Source organism: Alligator sinensis, unplaced genomic scaffold (genome assembly GCF_000455745.1).
Source record: "Alligator sinensis unplaced genomic scaffold, ASM45574v1 scaffold652_1, whole genome shotgun sequence".
Lineage (NCBI taxonomy): Eukaryota > Metazoa > Chordata > Crocodylia > Alligatoridae > Alligator > Alligator sinensis.
Genome location: NW_005842010.1, coordinates 2,763,701 through 2,776,050, shown reverse-complemented (window position 1 = coordinate 2,776,050; position 12,350 = coordinate 2,763,701). Strand labels below are relative to the sequence as shown.

General features: G+C 42.2%; 1 long non-coding RNA gene across 3 annotated transcripts in view; it reads left to right on the top strand.

Annotated features, from left to right (window-relative positions):
- LOC102375532 overlaps positions 1 to 8,016 on the top strand; it is a 34,620-nt gene extending 26,604 nt beyond the window's left edge. For all 3 annotated transcript variants that reach the window (XR_323626.3, XR_001357881.2, XR_323627.3), the window contains exons 3-4: positions 7,738 to 7,822; positions 7,944 to 8,016. This is a non-coding gene — a long non-coding RNA (uncharacterized LOC102375532). The remainder of the gene's footprint in view (positions 1 to 7,737; positions 7,823 to 7,943) is intronic.
- Positions 8,017 to 12,350: the final 4,334 nt, after the last annotated feature.

Here is a 12,350-nt window from a genome sequence, read left to right as displayed (position 1 = left end):
CAGCAGGATGTCATCCCTGAATGGCATCCTAGAATGGTCAGACCCTGGTGACAAGGCCATTCAGTTTGGATCTGGGAGAAAGGCAGCCTTGTAGCTGGGTCTCCCATTTCCCTGGTGAGTGTCCTAAAAACCAGACTCTGGACTAGTCCAGGGTGTTTCTCTCTCTACAGTGATGACCTTGGATTTGAAATCTTTCCTAACAAAGATTTGATCGAAGTTGATGGGTCCAGGGCAAAGTTTCTGTTTTTATGACTTGACATTTTCTGATGCGGTGTAAAAATGTTTTGTCTAAAAATTCCTTCTCAATTTTATTGCTGAGACTGCTGCCTGTCATGCTGACCAATACTGACTCATTGTTTTCATATACTTGTTTCTATGTCTGTTTTTTTTTGTCTTGTATGTAAATGTTATGTTCTTAGGAATGGGACCATGACTTTGGTTTACATTTATACAGTGTCTTCTACTAGGCAGTTCTGGTTCATTTTTGTGTCCTACAGTAATACAAATAATCAGTAACAATAACAATATAGTCTGAAAATAAATCCATAGGGCCAGATCCTCAATGGAGGTAAACTGGAGTGGCTCCAAATTAGCTGTGCTGAATTACATTAGCTGAGGATCTGGCTTACCAGGTAAAATAGAAGCCTGGCTGTGTAAATACTTATTCCTACGAGTAAAGGATCACTCACAGTGAAGATTAGCAGGAGGGGACCTGAGTCCTTAAAATGCACCACTTCTGAATTAGGCCAAGTAGTTCATTAAGTTGTGATATTGAATACAGTAGCAACTCAGTTGTCTGAGCTAGTCAAAAAACAGATTTGTAGGAAACTTGGAACCTGTTTCCATTTTTCCAGGTTCAAAATAGACCCATTTTCTGCGTTTTTGATTTTTTTATTTTTAGGTTACTTTTCCCCTTAGAAAAGTTTGACATTTTATTCCATTTAATTTTAATCAGAATTACATTCTAGATTATAAAAAACATTTTCTTTTACTAAAAATACAATGCAGCCCCCTTTCCCCCTCCAAACCACACATCCTTTTTCATTGAATAGGATTTTGATAAAAGACAATAAAATGTTATGGAAATTCTCAATAGAAATTTTCAACAATGTTCACAGTGTTTTATGAAAAGTTTCTATATTTTTGGAAATATAATTTTGTAAGAACTTTTTATAACCTACTGGTGATTTCATCTTGATTGTCTGAACTCTCCACTAGCCACATATAAGTGTAACACACTTTTAGGTTCTTCCTCATCTGACACCATCCTAATTGGCTCAGTGTATGTGATGTTGTCAAACCAATTGTGGTAATAAACATTACCAGTGTATTAGTGTGTGCACTGAGACTCTCTGGATCCTGTCTCTAAAGGGATGCATATATTTTTGTTTCTTCATGAGCAGTAGACATAGTGGATTTTAAAGGGGAGTAAAAGACTTCATCACATCATTTTATATTCATTATTTCATACCAAAGGTGGGTGGAATACAGTTCTCATATCAATTTTACACCAGTGTAACTTCATACTTCCACTTCAGGTTTATACAGAAGAATATCAGACTTCATTCTGGAAATATATTTTTTTTAAATTCTGTCAGACAAAATAGTACACAGGCAATGTGAAGTATAAGCAATAGAAAGTTGTGATGTGTGCAGACTAAGTATGAGCATTCCATCTTAAGGCTAGTCACCCAGGGCTGCATGCTGCCACCCTGGCTGGCAGAGAATAGTGTGTAACTCAGTAAGTTCTCCTTTACCCAGTAGCGCCTACACCGTGCAGTCAGTGGACAGCTTGGGGAGAAAGGCAGTACACAGTATAGGTGAAGAAGCTGGGGATCATGTGATAATGCCAGGGGCACTAGAAACTCTGCAAAGATGGGGGTAAAAAAAGTGAACAAAGGCTTCAGAATTTAGCCCTTATTTCTCCTGCCTTTAAAATCACAAAGGCAATGAATTCACTGTGCTAAATTCTGCAATATGAAAATGCCTAATGGCTGTGAGACACTGAGAGCATACGATCTTGAGATCCCTGCGAATGGCAAAATCAGCCTCCAGTGGCTGGGGGAGGGCGGGGGCACGGCTGCACTGGTGATGGTGGGAGCCCACCGGTGGCGGAGGTGGGAGCCCGGCAGGGGCAAGCACAAAGCTCCTGAGGAGCTCTTGTAAGCTTATTTAAGATATTTGTGCTGGGGGGGGGGCGGAAATGTGTATTTAAGATGAGGGTTTGGCATTCGCGAATAGTGAGGGTTTCCTGTATATGTAGCTCAACACAAGTCACACAAGAGTCCTGAGTCCTAGGCCCTCTTCAGCTTTAGGGGATTCCAACCCATATCACCTGCTTTTCAGGAGACTGTCCCAACCAGCAGGTTATGCTGTAGGCAGAATGGTGCTATCTTCCACCTCTCCTGTTGAAGTTGCCCTATTTGTCCAAGAGAACAAGACTCATAGCCAGGGTGGTGGGGAGGAAGGGGTGGCAGGAGAACTGAGCTTAGAACTCAGGGCTTCCATGTCCTGCATGAATACTCTCAGCATTAGGTACTGAGCAAAAAGAGTGGCACCATGAGCATGGTGTGTGCTTGGTACCAAAAATCCCCCACACTAACTGAGGGATTGTGAGGTTTAAGGGCTCCCAGCCAGCCTGGTAGGAGCTGCTGAATCCCAGATTGACTGCAGCTGTTCATGATTGTCCTATTTGCTGCAGGGGGCTAGACCCTTCCTCAAGCAGTTCTTTGGCTGTTCAGAGCTCTTCAGCTTGCAGTTCCTCCTGAGTTTCTGCTTCCCAGTCTGGTCTCCCTGTTCGAGCTCTGTTTCCTTCTTTACTCTCAATTCCACCTCCAGCCCTAGTCCCCTGTACTACTGAGCCTCATCTTATTCTTGGCTTCTGATTCCTACCTTCATCTCTGGATATCTGGCTCTGATCTTGCCTCATGGCTCTTGGTTCTTGACTGCAGTTCCTAACCTGGGTCTTCATGACAAAGGTAGACTGCTAATGCTTTGGTCCCCAAGAGGAACTGCCTAGACCCAGCCAATAACCTAGCCACAGCTATTGTACGTCTGTACTCCCAGCCACCACCAGAGTGTAGGAGTCTAACTCAGGGTAGCAGGGAGGTGACTACCTAATCTGGGTCCAGAGTCCTCATGTGAAGACTTGTCCCTTCTTACCTCTTCTTTTGTCTTTATCCTTCCATTTTATCTCTATGTTATCTTCTATTCTGTCCCCTAGGCCTGGAATATTTTCCTTTTTGTAGGAATCAACCCTACATGGCACTGGGCAACATGGTATAGATTATTAATACACTCATTGCCTGTTATTTCAAGACCATCCTCCATTTTTTTCTGAGGCACAGAAATCATAGAATCATAGAAAAATAGGTCTGAGGGGGACCTCAGATCATCAATTTCAACACCACCTGCTCAAGACAGGAACGTCCCTGTCTAAACCATCCCAGACAACTGTTTGTCTAATTTTCTCTTAATGCTTTTAGTGAAAGAGATTCTACAGTTTCTCCCCTGTTAATCCTACCATCTATTATATTAAACTAGGTTTCTCAGTTCATTTTTATGCTCATAAGTGCCTAGAGGGGCACTATATTTTGTTGGTCAGTACTAGACACAGCACTGGTACTTACCAAATTGACTTAATGTATGTGTGTATTTTGATATCAAACAGAATAAGTACAACCCCCTTCCCCATCTGTTTCTCTACTGCCTCACTCAGGCTTGGGGTAAAATAAATCATAATAATTATTAAAAAGGATAATATGGGATGTTGCATGGGCAGGTCAGATAGTGAAGAAAAAGATTGCATTAAATGAGATCATGAGCTTAATTGAAAACGTTATGAGATGAATCTTGTGGTATGTATGTATTGACAGTGGAGGTAAACATGGATTAATATTTTACAAGTTAATGACACACAAGTGGCAAATATAGCCCGTGTTATCATGCAGGGCGTTGTTTCTATTTAAGCAGTAGATTGTAACTCAGATCCAGGCTCACATGAGTAAAACGCGGTGGGTACCTACATATTTTTCTGAATTGAGGCTTAAAGGTTATATTAGCGAGTTATGCTCCATGTAGTTCTCTACCCAAATGTTCTCTTGCTTTAAATGTTCCTATTTAAAGTCATACAATCCTTTTAGTATGAGCACAATTTTTAATAGTTTAAAGATGCATTATAGAGTTTTCTGTGGGAGAAGAGAATAAGCTATTCAGATATAAGCATGTTTAAACATATATAATATCAGGGGTTTCACAGGATATCATTTTGCTTAAAAATGAGACCTGTAACTGAAAAGCACTGACCGTATGAATATTGTGTGACTTGGCCTTTGAATGCTAATGAAGGTACTATCCTGGTCTCATTGACATGAATAGGAGTTTTTCCATTTACTGTACAGGGGACAAGATTTCATCAATAATGTTTATAGCCAGCTTATTTCTTCATTATTCTTGACTAACTTTATTCCTGGTGCCAAATAAAATATAACTTAAAAAAATAAAGCATTCATTAAATCATTAAAAAAAGACCCTGAAAATGTACACTTTTATCTTGATGTCCCTAGACTTGGCTTTTGAAGCATCTTTTTTCACTTGCTAAAGGACAGTAAGAATGATTGTGGAGTTATTAGTCTAATAGCTAGTCTTCAAGTGGTCAATGGCAGATGCTTCACAGGAAGGCATAAAACATGTTTAATATGCCTGAAAAGTGTTTTATGATACCATAACAGGAAACATCACCCTTCCTGATCCCAGCTGAGCACTCAAATTATGTATTAAATACAAGAATTTAGAGCCTTTGTAATGTTTAACTTGGACAATATAGCTGCTGTCACTTGTATAAATGGGACACTTTTCCCAGAAACTTAGCAGTTTGTCTCAACAACGAGATGGGCAGTCGTTGCACAAGAGAATACAACTTTGTGTAAGTTGACCACTGGCGGCATCTACACAAAACACTGACTGCGCAATTGTTACTGTGCAGAAATTTAGTATTTGGATATACAAGTAGCTGGCATTACTGCACAGTAGTGTCTCTGAATGACTTCTTGGTGATGCTGACTGCACAGTAGCTCATTACTAATGTACGATAGTTTGCGTAGTTTCGTAGCTTCATGCTGCATGACAATATTGCACAGTAGTAACGAGCTATTGCACGGTAGTAACAAGCTACTGTGCAGTAGTAATGAGCTAGTGCACAGTCAGTGTCTCATGTAGATGCAGCCACTGTGTGAAAAAGTGAATAAATAAATATGAAAAATATTGTAATTTCCTCCTAACCATTTCTTAAAAATGCTTTCAAATGCCTTAACTAGGCGTTGGAAAAATATATTTCATTTCATCCAGGTTGTCTTAACTGCACCTAATTATTCTTCTTTATACAGGTCACTCTTTCAGATGGCTACTGCATCTCCTTTCCATTTAAACATATATTCAAAAGGTTCAGTTTGCCATTGATGCTATAGAGATATGCATATTCCCTCCATTTTATAGACTATTTTATACAGGAAAGAATTGCACTCAGGTACAAGCAGGTATAATAGATGTTCATGATTTGCATCTTTCTGTGGGTTCAGATTGTGCCTGGGGTCTCAGCTGCAATGCTGTATTTCTATTTACTTTAATGGCTCTTCAGTGAGCCTTGGTGTAATAAGGTGAACAGAGTCAGTTCAATTCAGAACACTATGCTCTAAGCACTGATCCTTCTCAGCCAATTAAAACTGTTCAAGACTGTGAAAAAAATGTTTTCACCAAAACATGGCTTTCTAATCACAGCTAGACCATCCTTAGGACATTTCTCATTTTTAAACCACTTAAGAGGGTTTTCCTCAGGAACCCTGAAACCCACAAAAGCCAAAAACCTGATTTTTCCAGCATCGTGAAAATCCTGGCTGAAAGCATTTTGCAATTTCAGGTTGAGGGGGTTTGACAAAAAATTGAAATCTTTCAAAGAAAATGGGGAGAAGGGGATTGTAGAAATGTTTCACTGGCACAAGAGTAAATTAATCAATCTGGCCCTTAAAAAGAGAAAGGCTCCATGCAGGAATTATATCAAATTATTGGCCTCTGATTGTGTTGCAATTTGCTAATGCCACTGCATTATCATCTAAAAGAAAGTGCCACTGGCAAGTGTGTTGGCTTAGTACAAATTAGCTTGATTGATGAACTGACATGGAGAGACTTTGTTTAAGCAGTCATTTATTTCAGAAAACACTAGCAAATAAATATCAGTTATCTTGTGTAATTGTAGGGTGAAGTTTTCTGTTTGGAAATATGGATGCAATTCAATTTCCTTTTTGCACCAAACCCCGTAATGTTATAAATTTTTATTATCTTGATTCATAGAACAGACTGCTCAGAACTCTGCAGTGCCATTCAACCTGTTGATTATATGTCAAGACAGGCAATAAATCCTGATGAACTTTGCCCAGTGCTCTTATTTGTGGAAGATTAAAACTTAGGTGTAATAAAAAAAAAATCCATAATGAGGAGCTGCCTTTGCAGAGAGCTTTTTCCTCAATAATTATTAGCAAGCAAATCAAAGCAATTTCACCTGTCAGACTAATACATCTAGCCGCCTCTCTCTACTGAAATCAGAACAACTGCAACTCAAGGCAGTATCAACATAGACACTGCTCTGCTCAGTAAAAGGTAAATGCATGTATCAGTAATTATCTGCTGGCTTAAACCACTGATAGAGCTGAAGTGATTTAATAGCACCAGTATAGTTCAGGATATTGAATGAATATAAAAATAAATTTGAGATGCAGAATGTGACATGAGGTATGAGATGTGGCAAGCATTTGGTGGTGGTGAGAGAGAGGGGTATGATCTAATAGTGCACAGGGCATTACCCTGAGAGTCCAGAGACATGGATTCTATGCCTGGATCTACTAACTGTTTTGCTGTACTGATCTTGGGTGAGGAACTTAATGTTTTTGTGCTTGTATGTTTCCACTCCCATCCCTGGTCAATCTTGGCTATTTAAATTGTAAGCTCTTTTACTACACACACACACACACACACACACACACACACACACACACACACACACACACACAGCATGTGTAGACAAAACAATATTTCCTATTTATGCTGATGCAACTGTGTTTGTGTTTGCATGACCCGGGATCTCCCTCTGCTCTAAAGTCCATTTAGCACCTTAAACTAACGCTACTCAAAGATGTGTTCGTTTATGGCATTGTCCAGTTATACCGCTCCAACTGTGGATTTGTTCGTGCAAACAGCCAGAGACTCCAAAGACTACTAACTAATCCCCTTTGCCACGAGGGTGTGCTGTGTTTCAGCCTTTAGCCAGTAGGTGACGCTGCATGTTCTTTTTTACCCTCATCACTCCTCACCCCTCCCTCCTCCCTCACAGCACACAGTGGAGTGGCCATAGGTTCAGGTTAGGGTGGGTCCGCCCAGAAAAATTTATTATTATTTTAAAATGGGGAAGGCCAATAATCCCTTAATTTTCTTCCCCCCTCTTAATTCTTCCACCCCCCCCCACCTATGGTGCATGTCCTCGCCCCAGCCCATATACCCTCCTATCCTTGCACCCCCCACATCCCCCCTGTCATATGCTGCCACGGCAGTGGATGTAGCTTCCGATGATAGCTGCAGCATCACAGTAATGGTAAGTTTTTTGCAAGTAGTTTGAAACTTTGGAGTGAGTGGTTACATGACTTCTTTCAATATTGCAAACCTTCTGAACTTCATCACATTCCATTTCAGAACCACAACAAAAAAAAGTCCAGGGGTGGGATGCTGCATGCCAGACCTGACGCCCAGGATATGCAGCATCTCAGGTGATATTTAGGTAATATGTCCCACCAACCTTGTGTGTGTGCATGTGTGGGGGGGGGGCAAAAGTCTGTTTTTTCAACTGTGCTCCAAACCCCGCTCCTCTTCCTCTTCTTCCTTTTTCCTCCTCCTTGCAGAAAACTTTCTTGGGCGGAACTCATCGGGGGTGGCAACTAGTCCAGTAATGAATGAAGACAGTGAAGAGGAGAGTGAAATATGTTCATATTTTCAGTTTTTAAAATGTTTTTTACTTTTTATATATATTTAATATTGTTAAGCTGCAGCATTTTCAAAAAAGTGTTTTATTTTTGCTCTATATGTGTGTCATGTTTTCTTTGGGGTGGGTGGGTGGTTGGGTTGTTTTTCAGAGACCGCACCTGCCTCAGCATGGGGATGCTGTGCTTGGGAGGTTTTTATGGAGTCATAGCATTACTGGAAAGAGTTGCAAAGAATTGCAGGGTGGACTGTTATCAGAGAGAGGTCAAATACTTAAGTGCTAGCTAGGGTGCAGCCAGCATTTCTTGTAAGAAAAAAGACTAAGTAACCCCACCCACCCCCAGTGGGAAACAGGCAAACTGCAAAATTTCTCCATGCATGGACTTCTCAGGGCCTTTAGCAAGCCTTTAAAGACTTTTGCAAGTCTTTAATGCATTATAATGCATTTCATATGCATGGTCACCAAGGGAGGTGGGAGTTTGGGGCTAACGCCTGCTGCCACAGCTCCAAAACAGCTTCTTCTTTTTTTCTGAGATTTTTCTTTGCAGGATGTACTATTATGGGAGGTGCGATGCAAAAAAAATGATTTTCTTTTCAAGTCTTTCTTTGGGATGCAATATTTTCTTTACAAAATCCCGCATGCAGCACATTTCAGAACCAGGTTTGCCACCCCTCCTGACCGCCTGCAACCCACTTCTCCCCTGGAGAAGGCTCATCATATTTTGTTCAGGATTGCTTTGTCCTCTCTTGCCATCTCTCTCCTCTCAACCTTCTCAAAGGACAGGGAGAAGGTGAATGGGAAATCAGGGCCAGCACTCCCAGGGCAGCCCAGGGTAATCTGTTCCGCTACCTCTAGGCCTCTCAGAATTAAGTGTATTCAAAGAATGCATCATTGTGGGAGAAATTCTTTTCATCCAAATTCAAGAAATGTGTAATACCTCCTTCTCCTACACTAGGTATTGGCATGTCCTTATCAGATGGGTCTCAACTAAGCAGGGAGCTGCTAATTAGCCAAAGCCAGGGTTTCAAAAAGCACTCTACTCCCTATAGAGAGGTCAGAAGAGTTATGCAGCAGATGGCATATCTGACATATTATTGATGTACCTGAAGGGGAAGCCAACCAATCTGAAATATGGGCCCTGAACAGCTTTGTGTCTAGCTTGAGAAGCTACTGCACTCCTGCCCCTGGCTGGCTGCAAAATGCTCCCCAGCTCCCAGGTCCATGCCCTGAAATTAAGCAGGAGCAAATACAAATCAGAATTTTTTGTTCCCCATCTTTATTTTTTTCACAATAAATTTAATTCAATTGAGAAAACACAATAAAGCTAAAACAGTATACAAAGTCTTGTTTTACTCAACAATGCCGTTGGTAGTCAACTGGTGAATACAGTTTTTTACAGTACAGCTATTGCCAGCAAACACATTACAATAGGGTAAAACACCCATTCACAATATGCTCCCAAGGTCCCTTGAGTAATCCCTTGATATGATATGGATGGATGGAGGGCTGCATGGTGGGAGGGCGAGAGGGAGGGAGGCAGGCAAGCAGCCAGTCTGGTTACTGTCCCTTCCTGGTTATTGGCTGTGACCCAGCAGTGTTTTATTTTTGGTCTATATGGCATGCATGTCCAATGTGAGGTGTGTGGGGTGCTTTTCAGAGAGATGATGACTGCATGACTTTTATGGAGTCATGGCGTTACTTAAAAGTTGCAGGGTGGACTGTTATTGGATGGAGGTAGGTCAAATGCTTGGCTGGTGCTAGTGTGCATCCAGCATTTGTTGCAAGAAAGAAGACTAAGCAAACCCATGCACCCCTAGAGGCAAGCATGGACCTCCCAGGGCCTTTAGCCTTTAGCAATTCTATAAAGACTTTAGCAATGCATTACAATGTTCTCCACCAGAACCTGGGTGGGTGAGTGGGTGGGGAGAAGGAGGGAGGGCATCCTGCACCCCTTCCTGGTTACTAAACATGTTCCAGAAGGAAGGTGGCTGTGTCAAGTGGGGGGCCTCAGCCATGGTCCCCTAGGGGCCCCCTCAGGTGGAGATGTATGGCCTGATTCAGCTGGCTGGCTGAGTCAGGCCATGCTAATCTCTGTTACATTGTAACTTTTAAATTTTTGCTGGCCACAAAGCTTAGGTAGGGAGGTAGGGGTCCCCTCAGGTGGGGGCACCCAGGCATAGTCCCTGTGAAGAGGAACTGGCTAAAAAACAGATATTTACTTCAGGGAATGAGACTGAGTGGAGGGGAGCAGAGAAGATAGAGGGAGAGCACCATTTCCACATCAGTTGTTCCATGAAGATAGAGCAGCCCCGGGAGGGGAGGGGTGGTGCGCCGGTAGAGAGAGGAATGAGAGAAATCAGCAGAAGAAAGCCCGAGGAGGCTGCTGGGGGAGAGAGAACCCTGAGGACTGGTTCTGACTGAAGGAGAGAGCTTGACCACATCCTGTTAAGCTGGGAATTGCTGGCAAAGAGTATTCATCTTTTAAAAAAAAAATACTCTGAAAGGCGAAGGAACGTCAGCCAAGACAGCGGCAAGGAGAGAAAAGTGGCTGCCTTTCAGGTTATAGTGAAAGCTGGGTTTATTGTTTTCTTTTATTGTGTTTGGACATTTAGTGGAGCCAATCAGGCTCTAGAGGGTTTAAGGGGAGAAACAGCCTGAGTGACAGCTACTCCCTCACCTTTAAAGAAGCAGGAATACACAGAGAGATCTGGTGAGATAAGATCTCTCCTGGAGACAGGGCGACCTGTATGATAAAGACAGAAATGGAAAAAAAAAAGTAAAAATCCCTTGTTTAGTTCAAACTGTTAAGTTACAATTATCCTAAACTGTATATTATATGAGAGTGGAGCCAGCTGAATATTTCTGAAGTTAAAATTAAGGTTTACCTGAATAGCATACAACAATCACAGTCTGTCTAGCTGTGGGTTGGTTATAGATGTAAAAATAAATCACAAAAAAATAAGGAAAATGATTTAACCCAAATAAGACTGTGATTCAATTGATGACTTAAATTTTGGGTGGCAACTGGAAGAATCACAGGAGAGGTTGAGATCCAAGTAAATCCCTACATAGATTGCCGGTGTCTAACTGTGGTAGAAAATAAGGAACACCTCCTGACTAATAACATCTTAAAATAATCAAGACATGGCAAGCGAGACTAGAACTAACCACAGGGGGCGCAAGTCTGGGCAATCGCAGAAAGAAGGGGCTAGAGCTCGAACGTAAGTGATACCACCACAGTCCCTTAGGGACCCCCTCAGGTAGAGATGTATGGCTGGCTGGCCCAACTCAGCTGGCTGGCTGAGTTGGGCCATGCTAATCTCTGTTACATTTTAACTTTTGAATCTTTGCTGGCCACAAAGCTTAGGGAGGGAGGGGCCCCCTCAGGTGGGGTGGGGGTGGACTTTCTACTTTCTGTTATCCTTATTTATTTAAACTATGTTCTGTTACTTAAACTACTTCCTGATATCCTTATTTATTTAAAATCTTCCTTCCCTCTGCAAGTGAGAGAAGAAACTCAAGGGGAGCATATAAGCAGTGGAAACAGGGAGAGATTACTACAGAGGAGTATACCTCCTTAGCTCGCATTTGTAGGGAGGCAGTTAGAAAGGCCAAAGCTACCATGGAGCTGAGGAAGGCGTTCCAAGTTAAGGATAACAAAGAATTGGAGTAGGACCACTACTGAATGGGCAAAAGGAATTGGTGACAGACAGGGGGGACAAGGCTGAACTCCTCAATGAGTTCTTTGCCTCAGTGTTCCCAAATGAGGGGCAAGACAAGTCTCACAATGGGATTGTAGAGAGACAACAGCAGGGCACCAGACTACCAACCGCTGACCCTGAGATATTGCAGAATAACAAAGAATTGGAGTAGGACCACTACTGAATGGGCAAAAGGAATTGGTGACAGACAGGGGGGACAAGGCTGAACTCCTCAATGAGTTCTTTGCCTCAGTGTTCCCAAATGAGGGGCAAGACAAGTCTCACAATGGGATTGTAGAGAGACAACAGCAGGGCACCAGACTACCAACCGCTGACCCTGAGATATTGCAGAATCACTTGGAAGAACTGGATACGTTTAAGTTGGCAGGCCCGGATGAGCTCCATCTGAGGATACTGAAGGCAATGGCTGATGTCATTGCACAGTCACTGGCAAGAATATTTGAACACTTGTGGCACACGGGCCAGGTCCTGGAGGACTGGAAAAGGGCCAATGTGGTCCCCATTTTCAAGAAGGGGAGGAAGGAGGATCCAGGCAACTATAGGCCAGTCAGTCTCACCTCCATCCTTGGCAAAGTCTTTGAAAAGATTATTAAGGCTCATATATG